Source organism: Mandrillus leucophaeus, unplaced genomic scaffold, assembly GCF_000951045.1.
Source record: "Mandrillus leucophaeus isolate KB7577 unplaced genomic scaffold, Mleu.le_1.0 Scaffold1473, whole genome shotgun sequence".
NCBI lineage: Eukaryota > Metazoa > Chordata > Mammalia > Primates > Cercopithecidae > Mandrillus > Mandrillus leucophaeus.
The window spans coordinates 413,713-430,422 of NW_012101447.1; the positions used below are offsets into that span (position 1 = coordinate 413,713).

Here is a 16,710-nt window from a genome sequence, read left to right on the forward strand (position 1 = left end):
ATGTGATTACAGAATGGCACTTTATAAAACTAGGGCAGCAACAATTAGAATCATACTAGATAATAACCATCACAATGTGGAAAGAAATTATTTTTCTAAGGCACCAAATTAAAGTATAAGAAGATGAATAACACATATTTGGTCCATTAAAGAGAAAAGGAGGAGACAGATTTACATTTGTTATCTTAATTAATCCTTGACAACACCAAGGGCTCATTCTACTACACCATGCTATTTCAAGTTTTCTATATATAAACTAAATAGCATGTTAATTACCTAATATGTCTGCTTATTGTCAAGTCATAAGAAAATAAATTTATTTATAGTACTTTGTATTTAGCACAAAAATATAAAGATACTTGATTATTTTAATAAAGAAAGACTAACTTAAGATAGATAAATGGTTTTATTTTTTTCTTACTAATGAGATTTTCATTTCATACGTAGCCTGGTTTATAAACGAATGTGCAAAGAATTCTAAAAGAATGTCATAGTGAGGGGAGCAACAAGGTTATCCTTGTGTGGCAAAACTCTATAGTAGGTTATCATTGGCTGAGCAAAACAGCATAGTGGAAGCTGAAACCAATACATCAAAAGATAACCGTACTTCAAGTTCATTAACCCAGTGGTGAGAATTGCTTGAAGTAATAACTGACAATATCTGTGAGTCCTAACTTTGATAACTAAACTATCACAAAGCAAGCCTTACCTTTATACTTTATTTCTTCCTATATTCTAATTCACATTTCTTGAGGAAAGGGTCAATAATAGGAATTCTTATAAGAATGAATGCTCTGAGCTGGAGGATGCTTTAAAAAGTATATTTGGATTCTGAAAGAAGTCACAGGGATGTGGAAGATAATATTTCATCTATGAAATAGACTGAAAGTTTTTGTCCTTCCCAAACTCAAATATTGAAACCCTCGCCGCCAGTGTGATGGCATTAGGAGGTGGGGCCTTTGGAAAATAACCACGGGAGCAGATCGTGGGAGTAGAAATCCCATGATGGGATTAATACACTTAGAAGGAGAGAAAGAGACCAGAGTTCACTCTTTCTTTGCCATATAAGGTTACAGCAAGAAGGCTGGCATTTGCAAACCAGGAATAGGGTCCTCACTGGGAACTGCATTATTGTTTAAGCCACCCAGTCTACGGCATTTTATTATTGCATCCCAAGCTGACCAATATGCCCTATAAATATTCATTCGTTCAATCAAAAACTGATTATTGACTGCTTACTATGTGGTAGTAATCATAAGTCTGGGAACTAGCCACACAAAACGACTAGCAAAACTGTTCTCAAAATACGTCCCCTAAGAAGGACTGACCAGTATATAAAAACAAATAAATTAACAAGATAGCTTCAGTTAGTTATAAGTGCTGTTAAAATATAAAGCAAGCAACAAAGCAAAGAATGACTTGAGGGACTACTTCAAACTGGATGATGAGGCAAAGCCTCTTGGAGGTGACATGTGAACAAAGAACTAATTAATAAAGAGCAGCAAACTATTTGTGAGATCTACAGGAAAGCATTCTAGGCCCAGGCAACATCTAGTGCAAATGCCTTTCCTAACAACCCTCAGCTTTGAAACATATGGCCTTTGACGGTACCATCCAGTACCGCTTCTTGTTGCAGTTATCTACTCATTTCTCAGACATCTTTGCCCACTGTCACAATCTCCAATGCTAATTTTATTGTAATTTTTGGCAGTTCCAGTATCTATACACATAGCTCCTTTGAAACACTGACCTTTTAGTTTATTGACTTCCTCTCATTTGGTAATTTTCTCATCCATGCTACTGCAGCTCCTCTGGTTATACCAATGAGGACACTCACTTTCTAATCTCAATTTCTAGCACTGCACTCTCTGACTATGGCCTTCTTTCTTCCCAGATCACTTGCTCTAAGTTCCTTAACTCCACCAGTTCTACCACACCAGGACCTACAAACCATGGATCCTACCACCTGCTCCCTCACCCCCAACTCACGCTCTTACTACTTTCCTTATTTGGCTTGAATTTCATGACACATTACAAAAATCATTACATTATGTAAAACTCCCTTGCTCCTCTCCTGCTTCACTGTATTCTTGGCTGGATCCAACCCTAGTTAAAATCAGTTACACCTAGTTTCTGTGCTTGCAACTATGTATCTAGATGTGGCTAGGAAAACAAAAGACACCATATAATCATACAGAATGTTTTCACTTTACGTTTATGAACAATTTCCTGAAATTGAACAATCCCCTTACATTTATGAATAATCCCCAATAAACCAAACCATTCATGCTCCCATTCTTCTAGATTACTAGTTCGAACTTACTCTTCTCTCCTTAAGCTATTAATATCCCTTCCCTCAACTCCACCCTTACTAGGCAAGTACCACATAATAAGGGTCTACAAGATCTTATTCTACAAGATCAGAAGTTCTCCCTTAAACCTAAGATCTTATCCCTCTCACCTACTCTAATCACTCCAGGAAGTCTTCCCTTTTTAATTTTTGTGGAGACAGAGTCTCGCTCTGTCACTCAGGTTTAAATGCATTGGTATAATCATAGCTTATTATAATCTCAAACTCCTAGGCTCAAGGTATCCTCTGTTTCCACCTGCCAAGTAGTTGGTATTGTAACACCAAGCCCAGCTGATTTTTTTAATTAAATATTTTTTAAGTAAATATTTTGTAGAGAGAGGATCTCACTATATTCCCTGGCTGATCTTGAACTCCTGGCCTCAAGCAATCCTCCCACCTTAGCCTCCCAAAGTGCGACCCGCCTTGCCCAGCCTCTTTTTCTTCTTGTATCATCAATGTTTTCCAACACCCATTGTTCATTCCCATCAACACACAAACTTGCTATTACTTCTCTTTTCCCAGATAGGTTTCTTTGAAGAACAAATAAATAAGAAATAAGAAAATGAAAAAGTATCTTTCTTTCTGAAATAAATAAATAAATAGTAAGTACAACCACGCCATTTTTTTTCTTTTTTTCTTGAGATGGGGTCTCACTCTGTTGCCCAGGATGGAATGCAGTGGAACAATCATGGCTCACTGCAGCTTCAACCTCCTGGGCCCAAGCAATCCTCCCACCTTGGCCTCTCAAGTAACTGGGACTCTACAGGCATATGCCACCATGCCCCACTAACTTTTTTATGTTTTGTAGAGACAGAGTCTCACTATGTTGTCCAGGCTGGTCATGACTGGGATCCAGGGATATTCCACCTTGGCTTCCCAAAGTGCTGGGATTATAGCACCCAGCCTCAACCAAGAAATTTTTTTAAATGTACAGAAATCAGTTTTAAAATACGAGGACATATTATAAAGCAACAATAATATTGAAAATGGTACCAATAGAAGGTAGAGAGTTCTTTTTCACAGACTAGAGGTACAGAAAAGGACCTAACAATAGATGTGATAATTATGACAATACAAAGCAAAAAAGAATACAGGTAGATTGAATTTTTTTTTTTTTTTTTTTTTGAGACGGAGTCTCGCTGTGCTCCCAGGCTGGAGTGCAGTGGCGTGATCTCGGCTCACTGCAAGCTCCGCCTCCCGGGTTCATGCCATTCTCCCGCCTCAGCCTCCCAAGTAGCTGAGACTACAGGCGCCCGCCACCACGCCCGGCTAGTTTTTTGTATTTTTAGTAGAGACGGGGTTTCACCATGTTAGCCAGGATAGTCTCGATCTCCTGACCTCGTGATCCACCCGGCTCGGCCTCCCAAAGTGCTGGGATTACAGGCTTGAGCCACCGCGCCCGGCCAGGTAGATTGAATTTTTAAAACTATGAACACAACATTGACAACTTGAGAAAAAAACTTGCAACATAAATACTAGAAAAAGAGAAAATATCAAAATACAAATAACTGTTACAAATGATTGTTCAAAAGGAAAACCTGGCAATGCACGATTAAAAAATGCAAAAGAAGATACAGTTGGCTCTCTGTATGTGCAGGTTCCACATCCACAGATTCAAACAACTATGGATAAAAAGTATTTTTCAAAACCATTAAAAAACAATGCAACAGTAAAAAATAATACGAATAAAAAATACAGTATAACAACTATTTACATAGCATTGACATTGTATTAGGAATTGTAAGTAATGTGGACATGATTTAAAGTGTGCAGGAGAATGCACATTGGTTATATGAAAATACTATGCCATTTTATAAAAGGAACTTGAACATTGTGAATTTTGATACCTGTAAGGGTGCTGGAACCAATTTCTCTGTAAATACAAGGGATGACTATAGGGATAGCCAGTAGTATATGAAAGACATTTAGCCTTGCAAATATATAATAATGTAAAACAAAACCAAAAAATGAGGTACAATTATGACTTATGTATTTAACGTATTTAAACATATATTATAATTTATCCTATATATGTGTATATGAACATGCATCTATAGTGTATCAAATATTGTGAAGCATAGAAGAACGTGAGGGCTTTCATACTGGTGGAATATCAACTGATAACTTTCTGAAGGTAATTTAACAATATGAAGCAAAAGTTCAAAAATTTTGATTTTCATAACAGTGAACAATAGAAACAATATAAATTTCCAACAATAGGGGATTAATTAAATAAATTATATCCTTATGTTAAAATGTTATAGAACAATTAAAATTCATAATCTTGAAGAACATGTAAGCATATCTGATGTTGCTCCAGACACTGTCAAATCTACGGGGCAGGTTATAAAATAGTGTGAAATATATAGTCTCAATTTTCTAAAATATCTATTACAAAAAAAATGCATCAGTAAAATAATGATATAGTTTGACTATGTCCTCACCCAAATCTCATCTTGAATTGTAGTTCCCATAATCCCCACATGTTGTAGGAGGGACCTAGTGGGAAGTAATTGAATCATGGGGGCAGTTACCTCCACGTTGCTCTCTGGATAGTGAGTTCTCATGAGATCTGATGGTTTTATAAGGGACTTTTCCCCTCTTGCTTGACACTTCTTCTTGCTGCCACCATGTGAAGAAGGACATGTTTGCTTTCCCTTCCACCATGATTGTGAGGCCTCCCCAGCCATGTGGAACTGTGAGTCCATTAAACCTCTTTTTTTCTTTATAAATTATCCAGTCTCAGGTATTTCTTCACAGCAGTATGAAAATGGACTAATACATAAGATAGGAGAATTAAGACAATGACTATTTCTGAGTTATGGAGTTATAGGTAATTGTAATTTTCTTTAACATTTTCCTCTTTTTTTATAGCAACATATTCAGAAAGTTAGGAAAGTAACAAATAGTGAAGATGAAGAAAATGAAAAGGAAGGAGACGAGGAGGAGCGGAGAATAAGGTTTGCCTCTCTTCACTCCTTTTAGTGGGAATTGGTCAAAATTACTAGAGCTTCAGAGTATTCACATGGTTGCAGGCCCCTGCAAGGTAAAATTAACTTAGCAGGATTGTGGTCAATCCCACCTTTCCTCACCATCACTACCACCACCATATGTGAAGATATTTAATTATGAAAACCACCAAAGGCAATGACATATACTCCGGTAATGAAGGGATTCTATGTACTACATTCCAATCATGTAGCTTGGGCAGTCACAGAATATTTTTAAACTTTAGTTTTAATTATAACATAAATTGATTGAATGAGATAACCTCATTACCTTAGTACCTTAATTACTCATTTGTTTTATTTAGTAATACTGAAGAAAATAAGGATAAACAAATTTCGTTTTTATAAATCAAGTGTATCTAAAAAGAAAGTGTTCTAGAGTTTAAAATGTTATGTTTGAAATGTTTTTGTCTTTAACTTTTGTGACACTATTGTAAAACACTAAGTAATAATAATCAAAATTATGGAAACTTCCCAGAATGAAGACTAGAATTATACACAATATACTATACCAAAGAATTGTCTTATTTGAAGTTGGATAAAATAACCACAGTTGAAGCAGTTGACACTTGGATCACGGTCATTAACATCAGCACTAAGGGGAGAATGTGAGGTAAGCCAGATCCTCTACGTAGATATTTTTTCAACACAGATGTTTTTTCAAAATCATATAAGGACAGATTCTACCACTTAAAATATTTTAATGTCTTTACATAATCGACATTCATTAAGGGTTTTCTAGAGCACATAAGGAAAGAACCTTAAAATCCCAAGGTTATAGTCTCTTGAGATTCTACTCAAGCAAGAGTATTATTCAAAGGACAATGAATGTGCTACACACGTTGTAGTTCTGAAACAGTGAATTTAGGACAAGTTAAATTGCACCAAGGCATGGGCTAATAAACATCAAACAAAGCAGTCATTGTAAGCCAAGGCTCATCTATTATAAGCATGTGACCATACAGGGCATAATAAAGTCTTTGTTCCTGTGTTAGTGCAGTTGTCAAGGAGAATTATATATTCTAAATTTATTCTGTTAATAGTTCATTAAAAAAACTTAATAAAATGTTTTGTAAATATTTTGCAAATTTAAATTTAAGAATAAAAACATCAAGAAGATGAAAAATTCACTCCAATAGACCTCAGATAAATACAAATAAATAATGTTAATAAAAATGGCTTCAATTTAAGAACCACATAATATGGGTCACAAGATTCTGAAGATGTACTTAGTCAATTAGCACCTTCTTATAATAAACCCTTCATTTTATGATGCTCTTTAGAGACCATATAATTTTATCTGACCAATATAACAACACTTGGAGGTGAACAGGTAGATATTATCGCTACTTAGCAGAGAAGCAGCTATGGCTCTGCAGGATTCTTTCCTTAACTCACATAACTGGTGATGTTGTGGGTCTGATACCACAGTCTTCTGACACCTAGTATATTGTTGTTTTCACGGAATTATAGTGTTTCTTTACAAAATCCTTGTTCATGTAAAAGCCATAAACTGAAAATCAGGGTTGCCTGGTTTACAGTAGCCTTGGACACAATGTCCATTTTGTCCAAGGCTACTGGGAATAGTGTCTGGCACACAGGAGATAGTTAACTTTTATAAAAAAATAAAAACTTCCTCTGACTCAGTTTAAACTATTAACATCCCAGGATGTTTCATTTCACTCTTATGGTCAAATATATCAAATCTGCAGCCAACACTATTGTAGTTTCAAACCCATCACACTTCTGAAATAATTCCTAGTTAGATAATCAATAACTTCCTAATTTTTAAAAATGCAGTGGTCTCTATTTGGTCTTCATCCTAATAGATTCCATTTAAAAACTGAACACTCTGTAAATGTCCATTTTGTCAATGCCATTGCTGTTTGATCCTACTTTTCTTTACTCGTCTTTGTTTTCTTCCTCCTGTGCTGGCTCCTCTTCCATTACTTAAACAAATAATGAAATTCTGCAAGTTATGACCTTGGCTCCTTCTCACTCTGTTAGTTCTCCCTGGCCATATCTTTTACACCATGGTTTAAATTGCCAATCTGTGCCATAAATACCCAAATCTATCTCTAGTCTTCTTCTCCTGGCTGAGCAAAAGGATTAGATATCCTCTCTTCTTGAATGGTCAGAGAATCTCAAACATAAGATCCTCAAGATAAATATATTTTCTTTACAATCCTCTTTCTCCAAAGTGCCTTCTCTTGTGTTCTCTCATTTCTATTCCCTCACTAGCATTTTTCCTCTTCTGATTCTCAGCTGGTGTCCATGCTTTTTAATTTATTTTTTATTTTCAAAATAGAGATGGGGGTCTCACTATCTTGCCCAGACAGTTCTTAAACTCCTGGGTTCAAGTGATCCTGTGGCCTCAGTCTCCCAAAGGGATAGGATTACAGGTGTGAGCCACCATGCCCAGCTAATATCCATGCTTTCTAATTCTTTTGCAAAAAATGCAATCAAAAGAGAACTTTCAAATATCGCCAGCACCACACCCACCAACTAACTTTCAAATGTATTCATGCATTACATCTTTTTTTCTGTTAAAATACATGAGCTTCCCTACTTTACCTAGAGTGAATCCCTCTCTGTGTATTAGAACACATCCATACCTTTACATCTACTTAGAGGCAATGCTCCAGAATATTCCCTTCCTGCCTCATTGATATTACCTCTCTACTAGATGAACTCATCATCATGCAAACCTGATTTTTAAAAACTTTCCATCTTAGAAGTGACAATCAGCCTTCCTGGATCCCACATCCCCATCCAGTTACTGTCCCATTTTTCTGCTTTCCTTTATAGCCACACTTAAGAGCTGTTAATACTGTCTCCATTCCTCTCATTCTTCTGAACCAATTCAGTCAGGCTTATCTTCTTACCACTCCAGGAAATAGCTCTTTTCACAGCCTCAGTGACCTCTACACCAACAAATTAAAGGTCCAAACCTCAGTTCTCACCTTATGGACTAGTAGGAGAATTTGATACAGTGGATCATTCCTTCCTTCTTGAGAGTCAGAACTTCCTAACCACATATGTAAAATAGTGAAAAACCTCATCCCTAACACCCTAGACTCCAACTCTTCTCTTTCACCAGACTCTCCCCCTCACAGAGCTTCAATGAAGCTCTCCACAACACCTATTGCCACGACATATAGATTTACTTTTTATGAAATGTAAACTCTCTGATTTTGGTCATGTTACTTAACCTATCAGAACTTTATTTTCTGTTATCCATGAAAATGGCATGACTATAAATAAGAGCTGGTTGTCTGAGTGGTTTCAAGGATTAAATGAAAACAAACAAACAAACAAACCCAAAACACATATGTAACTACTACTACTACCATAGTACAGATAGTTCCTCATTTTCTTTATGACCTCACCCTAGTCCTACCAGGTTATTAACAAGAATAATATTGAATTAGACTTACATTCTCGCTCTTATTCACCCAGAGGAAGTCTTATTTTGTTCATCTGAAAGATGTCTCAAGTAGTACTAACATACATCACAATATCTGTACACTCCTGTGTAGGTCTAAGCATAAGGATAAAAAGAGAAATATTTTTTCAGTCAAATAAATCAGTGAATTGTGGTGGGTTACACTGAAAGGTGGACAATAGAGGTATAGGCTGTTTACTGTACATTCAGTTTGCTACAATAACTGGTCCACTATGTGGAAATCAATGACTATTAGTTTATAATGATTTACCTTAAATCTTTAAGAAGAGACAGCTCTATACAAGTACTATATAGCTCAGTCTCTCAATGATTCTTACAAAATGAAAAAGAATTCCATAGAGATAATAAAGTATTGGTGCTTTTCAGATAGCACTAATAAATCAGGAGAACATCAGTTTAATCATTTCTATAACAATTCAAAGAAGCAAACTGAAATAGTTCACTCATATCAAAGAATACTGTGATATAAAACCAGGTAAAAGAACCTCAGGGATGTTTTGTCTGTGTTCAAGTCTAGCACATTTTAATTTTAACTCAGCAAGAAAAGATAGAAAAAAAAATATATTGCACTTAAAATTTTTAGACTACTGCTTATTGTCAAGCATTTTCTCTTCCACTAAATTGTTTCTAGAGCTTTATTCCTTTGACTTTATCCCATTTGTAAGCACAGTAATATCCAAATAGGTCTGTCATAGACAAATCATTAATTAAATCAGCAAGCAAATAGATTTAACAAAACAGCAATATAAAAGACATTAGGAACACATACATTAACATTATTTTTTGTGATTAAATGAATACAGTGAAATAAAAGCCAAAGTTCTATTTAAATAAAGTTTTGATTTTACATTGTGTTTTAAATAGCTTAGCAACAACAATATAAATAAGCACAACAGATTTCAGGTACAACAACTATTTCAGCAAGGAAATAAATATTCTGAGAATATGTACAATAAGTGTGCACAATCAATCTTTGGAAACTTTTAATTATTTCAGCACATTTTGGAGACAGTGTTATATAATTTACCAGGGCTTAGAAATCCCACTCTGTCCCTCACTGTTTGTGAGAATTTAGCAAGTTACTGTGCCATGACCATCTCAGTTTCCTCTTCTGTGAAAGAATTTTACCTATCTCACCAGTTTGTTGCAGGGATTAACGATTAATTTTTAGGTAAATAAAATGGAGTTACCCTTCATTCTTCCTTCTTCAACCCTACAGGTAGTCCCTTCCAATGTCTCTCACCTAACAGGTAACGATGAACCTGGCTTCTGCTCAGATATTCATTTATATCCCATCTATTATTTTATTCCCCAGCAAGTCTTGTGTGCTCTCTTATCCCCTCCAAACATACTAAAAACCACTGCCAGATCAATATGCCTAAAGCACCAAATTGTACATTCCATGGTCCTCTTCAAATATTTGCAGTTAATACGACTGCCTACAGGATGAAGTACAAACTCCTGAACTTTGTATTTTATGCCCTCCACAATGTGGGTCTCCCTGCTCGCACAGAGATCTAATTTAGTATCTAATACTCTCCTTTCATGAATACTCAATTTCACTCAACTCAGACTACTGATTGCTGAGAAAGAAATCATGCAAATTGAAGCCTGTTACCAAAGTCTTTTTTTGTTGCTTGTAATGTACTTGTCCTTATCTGTATTTCAGCTTCCTATTAAGAAACACCTTTTTTTGGCATCGAATCACAATCAAGTCCATCTACATTGATATCGCTAATTTTTCTTAACACTCCTTTTGTTATTATTTATTCTGTTAATTTACAACAATATCTTCCTGACTAGACTCCTTACTTCCTCTGCCCTCTGCAAGCTTTTCTCCATCCAGCAGTCAAACCGATATTTTAAAAGTGCAAATTGTATTAGGTAACAGCTCCACTTAAAATCCACTAGTGGGTCCACATACTTAGAACACAAGACAAAAGCATCACATATCACTCTGCACCAGGCCAGCCACCTCCTTACTTGTGCTCTGGAATTTATCACTTGGCTTTTGCTCACTAGGCTCCTGGCATGTTGTATTTGATCATCTTTTTTGTCTATAATTCTTCTCCCATGTCTTTGCATGGCTTACTTCTCTAAAGATACCTCCTCTGACCACCTTATGTAAAATAGTTACTAACACACACACACACACCCCTTCACAAAATATTGGAATACTATTACAATATGTACAAAATTCAACTGGTTTGAAAAAGCGAGACAGAAATGCCATGCATGATAATTATTTCATTTGTACATAAAATACAAAGGGCATAAAATGCAAAGTTCTGGAGTTTGTACTTCATCCTGTAGGCAGTTGTATTAACTATGCACCCAGTGAGACAAACAGAAATATGAATTTCCCAATTGGAAACTAAATGATAGAGACAGAATGAGTTTTTACATTGATCTATGTTATCAGATTAATTATCTCCATTACACGTAATGTGTCTAGGCTATATTTATTACAGTAGATAGGCAGGAGTGGGGTGGGAGAGGGCTTCCCGTACCCCACCAGGGATGTCAGGCAACCATCAGGTGATGGTCAGGCAGTTGTCACGCTGCCTCTCTAAAATAATAATTGGTTGCCGCTAGCATCAGGGAAAGGCAATTTCCTAATAGATAAAAACATCTGAACCTGGTGATTGACAGTTTCCTGATAAGACCTCAGGAACTGGGTGAGTGGGCTCAAGCATGCACACGTCAGAGGCAAAATGGCAGAGTTTAACTGGTATGTGACCTTCCACAGACTTTCCACTGGAAAAGGGAAGAATGCTTCATGTGAGCATGCCTACAACTCCAGTAAACACACTGCGCATACTCACCTCCCAAGTGTTAGCAGACCACCGTGCATGTAGGCGGCCCGCCCCAAGGGAAAAATCAAGGGAAACGGGGACACAAGACCTTGGAAGTATGCCAATATATAGAACCCCAACTCAAAAGGTCAAACCCCACACTTTTCCTTCAAGTCACCTATTGGGCCTCTTCCAAGGGTACTTTCCTTCCTTTTGTTCCTGCTCTAAAGCTTTTAAATAAACTTTTACTCCTGCTGTTAAACTTACCTCAGTCTCTTTTTTGCCTTATGCCCCTCAGTCAAATTCTTTCTTCTGAGGAGGCAAGAATTTAGATTGCTGCAGACTCTTATAGATTTGCTGCCAGTAACATATTCATATGTGATAATGGCTTATATGATTAGTTCTTTAGTGAATAATAAACACAGAATTAAGTTCGATAATAAATATTGGAATAGCCAAGATTATTTGAAGCAGATTTTAATACCTTAATATGTTTTAACAATTAAGTATAATTTGGTAATAGTAAGACTGCCAATATTTGGTCTTTTTTAAAAAGGAGCATTTGATGCCAATACTTGTACCTTGATGGAAAATGACAATAATGCAAGTGAGAATGCCACTAATAATTAAGTTGTTGCATCAATAATTGTTGGAAAGTTGAACATGTTTTACTGTTAAAGTAAATATCCATTCTGTAGAATAGACATTTTGTGATTTATGTCCAGTTTCTTAAACAGGACTACCTAAGAGAGAACTAAACTTTGACCTTTTTCCTTCTCTTGCCCAAATTCCTATCTAAGGGACTAGGGAGTCACTCCCTACAATCCGTAAAGTCTCATCAGAGAGATTTCATTTAACCGTATATAACATACCTTACTTTCCAACCTGACTCTGGCATAACATTACATGACAGATAAGGAAAGAAATCCAAATATTTTAACCCCAAATACATTTCTTTGTCATATCTTAAAATAGCCCTGTAAAGTTGTCTCCTGTGGGGAAAATACTACATTCTATAGAGAATCCCCTTGCCCTTTTCCAGGCCTTTTCCCTGATCCAGGAGAGAATGAACTAAGAGGCTGGCACCTTTTTAGGTCTGATAAGAAACATTTATGGGGGAGAGGGAGGGACAGCATTAGGAGATATACCTAATGTAAATGACGAGTTAATGGGTGCAGCACACCAACCTGGCACATGTATACATATGTAACAAACCTGCACGTTGTGCACATGTACCCTAGAACTTAAAGTCTAATAATAAAAAATAAATAAAATAAAAAAAGAAACATTTACAATCTATTCTCTCTGAAGCTTGCCATCTGGAGGCTTAATTTGTATAATTAGAACCTTGTTCTCCATAATCCCTTATCTTAACTCAGACATTTTCTTTCTATTGATTCCAGATCTTTAGATAAACTCTTTCAACCAACTGCCAATCAGAACATCTTTAAATTCACCTATAAGCTGGAAACCTGGCCCCCTTCCAGTTATCCCACCTTTCCAAACAGAACCAATGTACATCTTACATGTATTGACTGATGTCTTATGGCCCCCTAAAATGTATAAAACTTAGTTGTGGGCTGAGCACCTTGGGCATATGTTCTCAGCATCTCCTGAGGGTTGTGTCATAAACCATGGTCACTCATATTTGGCTCATAATAAATCTCTCCAAATATTTTAGAGTTTGACTCTTTTCATCAACATAAGGAAAAATGAGAAACTGAGAAAGTCATTTTAGTTCTGAAGATATTTGGCAGAACAAAATGAAGAAAATGTTAACATATCTCCCAGTTGGGAAATAGTCAAGGAAATTTGGTGCAATTCAATATGGGCTTTTTATAGCTGCTAAATATGGTGATTATGAAGATTATGTGACAATATGGATCACATCAAATATTAAGTGAATGAAGCAGATTATACATTGTTACAGTCCAATCACAAACATGTAAGGAAAATTTGTTTACTAAACAAAGGGCTGAAAACAAATACATAAAATAAATATGATCATTTTTCCAAATGTTCTCCAAAACAGTAATTTTATTTTCCTAGTATGTAACATAGGTGTTAAACGCCTCCATGAAAAGTTCTTGCACCAAATGATCTCCCTTCCCAATATATCTATGAATCTATCATTAGCAATTTCTTCTCTGGTCATCCTTAAAAACTGCTGTAACAAACAATTCTTTCCACCTTTTAATCCACACATTTACCCTGAATGGCTTTAACAGCCATCTTTTATGCCCTTAATTCCCAAATATTCCTTTTCTAACTACTACTTCTATTCTAAGTTTCAGTCTTATGTATTCTAACATCAATTGAAAGATACAGCAGTTTCTTGCAAAGATTTTGTAGCATCTTCTGTACAAAAATGTTAACGGGAATTCCTTCAATCACCTCTGGCCTTCTGTAGCATTTTATGTTACCATGCTAGAAAACCTCAACACAAATTTCACTTCTTTCTCTACTTTTCCCATCACAACACAGCAGTTCCCAAATGCAGGCTATTCCATTCCAGAAATCTCCTGAAATTAATGCATCTTTTCCACCCTCATTCCCTTCAAGTATTCATCTCTAGTGTTTTGTTTTGTTCTTTGTTCTTTTTTTCTTAATTAATTTAATTTAATTTAAAGTTCCAGGATGCATGTGCAGGACGTGTGGGTTTGTTACACAGGTAAATATGTGTCACAGTGGTTTGCTGCACATACCAACCCATCACCTAGGTATTAAGCCCCACATGCATTTGCTATTTAACCTGGTGCTTTTCCTCCCCCTACCCCCTCTACTGACAGGCCCCAGTGTGTGTTGTTCCCCTCCCTGTGTTCATGTGTTCTCATTGTTCAGCTTCCACTTATAAGTGAGAAAATGTGGTGTTTAGTTTTCTGCTCCTGTGTTACTTTGCTGAAGATAATGGCTTCTGGCTCCATCCACGTCCCTGCAAAGGACATGATCTCATTCTTTTTCATGGCTGCATAGTGTTCCATGGTGTATATGTGAAACCCAAAACTGTAACAACCCTAGAAGAAAATCTAGGCAATACCATTCAGGACATAGGCACAGGCAAAGATTTCATGACAAAAACATCAAAAGCAATTGCAACAAAAGCAAAAATTGACAAATGGAACCTAATTAAAGTAAAGAGCTTCTGCATAGCAAAAGAAACTATCATTAGAATGAACAGACAACCTACAGAATGGGAGAACATTTTTGCAATCTGTCTGATATCCAGAATCTATAAGGAGCTTAAACAAATTTACAAAAAAAAAAAAACAAAAAAACACATATTACCAAGTGGGCAAAGGACATGAACAAACACTTCTCAAAAGAAGACATTTATGTGACCAACAAACATGTTTTGTTTTTTCTAAAGACCCATATTTAGCCTTTGTTACCTTATTTCATCTTTACACCAGTCATATGTATTAGCACCATTTTGTAGATAAAACTGATGTACAAAAAGATAAGTAATTTGATAACACAGCTAGCATATGGCAAAGCTGGCAACCTTAACTATTCCAACAATCTCCCTGCCTCTACGTCACTCATTGCAATTTTTTAACATTATTTTGTCCTGCATTGCCCACATGATTACATTCAAACTCAATAGCATCACAAAGAAAGTCCTTGAATGTCTAGAGCAAGTCTAACTGTCCAAGCTTATCACCTGTCACTCCCAACCCCACACCTTGTGTTCCTTCCAAACTCAATAGAAAGACTCAGGACACAACTGGTCCTTGCTCAACCCCATTGCTTGTGAATACCCCAGCTGGTTAGAAAACTGTCCCAATTATTCTCCCTAGAAATCCTTCACAACAAGACTCAGACATTTCTTCTTTAATGAAACCTCCCATTCCGCTGGCCTCAACCTGCAGAATAATTTGTTCTGCTTGCCACATTCCCATAATACAGTTTTCACATATCTAACTCATTACCTACTGTAAAGTAACAGAATTTAATTACTGGCTATTCCATCTTGCTTACTTAATAATAATCTCATCCAGAGTAGGGACTGGGTCTTATTCATCACTGTATCATAGTTGCACATCCCATCCACCATATGCTAATGCTTCACTCAGTGCCTGGCATATTTGATTAATGATTGAGGAGGAAAATTATCAGAGCACCATGTATCAGTTTTCAAGGACAGTTATAAGGCCTTATAAGAGAATTAATAGCAAAGGCTGACAGGTCTCTAGGAATAGAAGTCAAAGGACATGAGACAAGATATAGAAATTAGGGAATATTGCTTGAGTCCAGGAGTTTGAGGCTGCAGTGAGTTATGATCACACGATCGCGCTCTAGCCTGGGCAACAGACCGAGACTCTGTCTCAAAAAAATAAAAATAAAAATAAAAATAAAAAATAAATTAAAAATATACACTTAAAAAAAGAAGAAAAGATGAAAGAGTTGAAAAGCAGCATAGACAAACTTTACTCACTTGAAATGTTGTCATTTCCAAAATATGAAGTAATTAAATGCAAGTTAATTTGGATAGAATTCTCCACAAAAAAAGACAAAGCATTTTCTTCCTTCCCTCTTTGTGTAAATTCAGTTCAGCTATTGAGCACAAGAGCTACTATGGTGAAATACCACTCTAACAAATGCTTTTAGTTTTAGCCTATTTAAGCTATTGTAAACTCAACTTGGCAGTCACCTTGCTGAACAGTGAAAGAGCAGGATAAATGAAACTTTCCCGAAGTCCTTTTTATCGTCAAACAGTAGGAGAGCATTATTGGCTTCATTCAGTTGTGGCTAGGTTACAAGGGTTATATTTTACATACTTTAGGCCAAAATCCCACTGTAATGTGATATTATTGGGTCAGTTTGTCTGACTTGAGAAAAAGCCCTATTATAAGTAGAAGGAGTTTTGTCTCATTTCTTCAGAATATATATACAAAACTCTTGGAAAGTTTAAAAGCTTAGACATTTTCCCCCTACTGCGAAGAGGGAAAAAAAGGAAAAGAAATTCTGCTTCTCAAAGAAAAATTTAAAAACATAATAGCAAGCTCAAATATTCAATTAGAAATGATAATATGCTATGAATTCATTTCTAGAATTTTCAAAAAATTTTCATTAATTTTATCTAATATTTGT

The 16,710-nt window shown here is 36.0% G+C and overlaps 1 protein-coding gene across 1 annotated transcript in view; it reads right to left on the bottom strand.

The window, feature by feature from the left end:
- Nucleotides 1-16,175, bottom strand: part of CNTN1 (contactin 1) — a 348,227-nt gene extending 332,052 nt beyond the window's left edge. Inside the window, exon 1 of the mRNA XM_011974652.1 lies at nucleotides 16,055-16,175. The gene's annotated coding sequence lies outside the window, so the exon portion shown is untranslated. The remainder of the gene's footprint in view (nucleotides 1-16,054) is intronic.
- Between the last annotated feature and the right edge of the window lie 535 nt (nucleotides 16,176-16,710).